Below are 5,238 nucleotides of genomic sequence, written 5' to 3' on the forward strand. Positions count from 1 at the left end.
GAGCGATGGGATACCCGTGCCTGTCTGGAACATCAGCTGAGGCAAGAAGATACTGGAAAGCATTGCGAATGGACAAGACACCGGTGTCTAGGCATGTGAATTCCTCTCAAAGTGGTGAGAATTTAACAGTGACCTCACGGTCCTTCTCTTTATTAAGCTCCTTCATATGACAAGTTCTGATCTCCTCGTCCAGTGCTGGCAGAGTAGTACTTTATGTCTGCTAGCACTTGTTTTAAAAAGTCAGCAAGGACAAATTTGGGGGACATTTTGGGGCTCGCCGTTATAAGGGAAGGATAGCTGGGCTGACACATTTTAATTGTAGCATAATTCATGCTCCGAACTCATAATTTCTGTGATAAATAGAAGATTTTCATGTTGTATTGGTTTTCAGTTCACAAGGAGGGGCTATACACTATTTAAATTGCACTGTGGCTTTTCTCAAGATAAGTGTGAGTGAATAAATAGGAAAACATCACAGTAAGGTTTCCAGAAGCTGTTTAAACAAGCGCCTCTTTGGTTCCATGGTATATCAAATCTGCCTTATAAAATGACAGCTGCTACAGATGATAAAAATGTAAAAGCGATGTTACAGAAAAAAAGGTCATAAGTTACTTTAGCATCATACAGTAGTTAACTACTGACCAAGAACTACTGTCTGCCACAGAGGGGTAGTAGTTTAAGTGCACGGCCAACACATTTACGCCTTTGTGTAGTCAAAGCAAATCATCCCATTTTATTTTCAGAGAGAACATGTGTAAACTTATGCTTATTTTCAAATTAATTATTTTATATTGAAATAAAAACAGTGAATATATTGCTTCCCTAGATACAATAAAAGTTTCCCCCTTAGGACAAGATGAATATATAGAAGCGAATGGGAGATATAAGCTGCTAACGTGTCACTTAATTTCCAGCAGTGCCTTAAATGGTAAGGATTTAATTTTGCAAGACTCTGTCAAGCTGGGTGAAATTTTTCAGTGAAAATGGGGGAAAGAGGGGAATCTGTGACATAAATAATTCCTGGTTTTGGATGAACTCGTATTGCCAGGACTCCCGTAAGGCACAATGTGGCCTAAAGTCATCGAGCAGGAAATTTAGAGTTATATGTATTGTGAGTCCCTCATGAAAATACAGTTAGAAATTCGCTTACGGACCTAGTAAGGAAAGGCAGAACTACTCAGGTAAGAGAACACTACTTGGAAAAATACCTCAATAATTCTGCTTGCTGATTAGGTGTGCATTTATTGGCAATTGTTGTTGTGCTGCTTTCCCTCCGCTGTCCCCCCCCGCCAAACCTTCTTTGTACTTCCCAGTTTTTCTTTTTAATTAGTTCTCTTCTTTGGTCCTAACATGTAGGAGAATTGTACAAGGCTCTCCAGGCTGCTAGTAAGATCAAAATCTGTAAAATGAAATGGAAGATGGAAAAGAAACTTTGTTTGAACATTAAACAAAGAAAAATAATTATGATGAAGATCATAATAATAAGATGAGTCCTCAATTACCACAGCAGTCTGGCCACGAAACTATAAAAAGGAAAAAAAAAATAATCCACCCTAACATCTCTCATTTTAATTAAACTGTGTCATTTTCAAGTGCTGCCATAAATTTTACTACCAGGTTTATAAATCCTGACTTTGGGCCTAAGTCCGTTTTCAGATCAGGAAGTGCTATGTGCACACAGGTTTCCATGGATTTACTTCAGAATAACTGTTGTGTAGGAAAGGATATTTGCCTCTTATGTAGACCAAAGCAAGTATAATACAAAGAAAGCAGCTGCAGAACAACGGCATATCAGTGAGCCTGGATTTTAGGTGCTACAATTAAACTTTTTCACTTTATGCACCTTTTTTAGTGTGTCTATGGTGATGTTTAGCTGCTAGAAAGGAGGGAGTGTGTAGGCATGAATAATCTGTGAAGCCCACTGGAACTGGGATGTGCTAGAAGCTCATAAGCTCTTCTGCCCGGAGCCCAAGAAAGGCTATTTGTAAGATAAGATAAGCAATATTATGAAAAGCATACAATGAAATTTGATGCAAGTTATCCCATTGGGAATTTTTCTTCTTTTATTGAAAAGTTTTGAATTTGGAAAGAGAAAGTTGTCCCCAGCACAGTCTAAAGATAATAAAGTCATTCCTTCAAGAGTTTATGGTATCTTCTGAGAGAAAAACCTCATATGGATGTGCTTATTTTAACTTACTGAGCCTCCACAGCATATGGACTGAGCTATACAAAGTTAACTTTGACCACCCCTGAAATGTAATAGTCTCTTAAGAGTGTGCAACTGCATCAACAAATTTCAAGGAGGAAATGGAGAAGGTAGGAAGGGAGGGGGGAGCAGGGGTCCCGCAGGAGCTGCCGGTCATTGAACCGCAATTACCTGAGTAGAAATTTAATTAGGGTGCTGTCACTGACACAGTTGATTTTATAAAGTTGTTACCCAATCTTCATTGATCCTAACTGGACTCTGAATTTATTATTCTTTTGAAAGACCAGCTATTTTATATAAAGCCTGTGATGGGCTTTTCCAACTAACCCTAGGTGGTCGCTTTGGGATGGGGAAGTGCTCCTGGAGCGTATGATGATTTTGTCATTTGTGTAGGCAATAGACAGCTTCAGTTTTTTCTCTTAATAAGATACTGTCCTTTTATTTTCACGGTAAAAAAATTGCCTCTGTGATAGTGAAGAGAAGTTGTTGGTAACTCTACCAAAGGTTGCGGGAATGCAGGAAGGTTATCTCTTGGCTCACCACATCCCTTCGGTATGCAGGCAGTATTTTTTCAAAAACTGCTCCTGTGCTGGAATCAGCATGTTTGTGACCTTGTGAAATGAAAGAAGGTGTTCATCTTCAACAGGCTTTCATTTTTACGATAAGAACAGAAGTCTTGCTGGGCCCAAATTACTATCTCTGGGCACCACAAAAACTCTAGGGGATTCGCTTGTTAAATCAACCCTTCAAAGAATATATATGGAGGTTGCTTTTTTTTTTTTTTGCGGGTATGAGACTAGCACATCCATTTAGACCAGTGAGAGACTTTTTTTTTTTAGGAAAATTCTTATTCTCCCCAGGGATTTTGTTATATTTATGCAGTAATTTTTACTTGCCTAAAGCTACATTTTGGTTTATAAGTTTTAAAATTTTTGTCTTCTATTATAAGCCTGCTAATAGAAACTTCAGACCTGTACAGCCTCCTCTATTTTTGTGCATTTGGGAATAATTGGAATTTTTCTAGCTTTCTCTATTGGCTTTTAAAAGTGACACCCTCTTTCCCTTGCATCAGAACTGAAAAAGCATGTTATAACTGAGGTGCAACTGCAGGCTTGAGTAATGACTTAATACCCACCCTCATCTCCTGCTACATTACCAGAAGAATAATGTAATTGAACCATAACATCATTTTGGAAATTTATCAGTGGGATTAAAGGGAGACCAGACCTATTTTTGGCTAGCGTGTGACTTCCAGAGATACTTCACGCATTGCAGGAAGTTATTAACAGGTTATAGAAGCTATGGAATGTATTTGAAAGGAAAGCTAACTGTGTAATTATTTGGCTTTGATGAAGCTGCTGCTGGTGTCAACTGTCTGGTGCTAATGTCAACACTACATTGAAGCAGGATGTAGATGGCTTTACAGTCTTCTGTTGTCCTACAGCTAGAAGTACTGGTGGCAGTATTGCCCGGTATCACTGTTAACACAAAAAAAATCACTGTCTGCCATAGTAAAAATAATAATTTTTTTTTTTAAAAAAAGTGCAGCCAAACATATTAGAGACTTCAATGTCGAAAGCTATCCACAGGACACAAGATTAGAAGTACTTACTGCCATGTCCTCATCGCAGAGGTTCTGCTTTAGTAGTTTCCTATTCAGCAAAAAAAAAAAAGGGTTGGCGTCCCCTGCCATAGCAGCAGGGCGACGGCACAGCTTAGTCTTTTGCTTTGGTCATTTATATATGGCTAAAGATTCCCTTGCACGATGGATTTTTCCATATCTTTTCTTACTGTACTTACTGCAGTTTTAGAGTTGCTGAATGTTTCAACCTCAATTGCAGACTAAATGGATCCTCTTTCTTTGTATTCTGTTCTGATATTGTTTTCCTCTTCTTTTGGCATACTGCTGCTGGGTTTGGGGAGACAATTTTAAGTACCAAAAGATCAAGAGCTGGGAATGTGACCGTCACAAGTAAATATTCTTAAGATTTTCTCCTGCTACGCTACAAATTAGTGAAGAGGTTTCTACGAAAAAGCAAATATTAATCTTAAAGAAAATGAAGTGGAGGCAACACAACAACAACAAAAATGTACAGTATTGTTTCATTACCTACAAAGATGATGGATAATTCTGCAACATCTTCTTTTTGATTTTAAATATGATCAAGTGTGTGATGGAGAAAGAGGTGCTAACAGCAAAGTCAGAACAGGAAGAAATGCTTTCTCATGGACCTCAAATATTTTTGACCTGACACTCATGACATGCGGTGATACGGAATTTCCAGAAAGAAGACCTGAGTATGAGGCAGCTGTCAGGGGAGAGTGAGGAATGCAGCTGTGTATCGTGTTACGCTCCAACCTTATAAAATGTCCATCTCCCATACTCATTCATAGAGAGAGTTATCAGCAGAGGAGCAGTACAGAAGCTGTGCATTGAACTCTAGGCTTTAAATGGACAATGTTGTCTGCTGGCCTGTTTTATGCGTTGTTGTTAAAGTGGACTTTAAACACAGGAAGAACCGAGCTTTAAGCAGAGGATCTATTCTGCAAACTAATTCTGTAAAAGCCTGAGGAATAAGATGCTAGAGTTGTCTGAGCATCTGTTAGGTATTTGGAGTCATACGTGCTGTCCTTAGGGGAAAATGAAACAGAATTCCACTTTTAACATAAAATCCTGCTACCCCTGCACAAGTGACAGGACTCAGGAAGATGTGCTGTGTTGTATGGTCAAAACGGTCAACAGGTTTATTAACTGAGTGCTACTTGCTGTCCACGTACCACTGTTGTCTCAGATCCTGTGGGTACTTGTGTTACTCCTCCAAAGTCAGTGACGTTTGCGTTGACTGCTGATGTAATTGGTGACGCGCTCTGAGGGCAATGGGCTGGTGAGTGCAGAGCTGTTGAAAGAAACAGGGCCGAGGACTTTGCAAAGCTGGGAGCCGGGCAATGTGTGATTGTGTATATGAGATCAAAACATCAGATCTAGAGTAGAAATGGAGCTCCGGGTCTTCATGAAGCTGCAAATGGTAATA

This window comes from Chroicocephalus ridibundus, chromosome 5, assembly GCF_963924245.1.
Source record: "Chroicocephalus ridibundus chromosome 5, bChrRid1.1, whole genome shotgun sequence".
Classification (NCBI taxonomy): domain Eukaryota; kingdom Metazoa; phylum Chordata; class Aves; order Charadriiformes; family Laridae; genus Chroicocephalus; species Chroicocephalus ridibundus.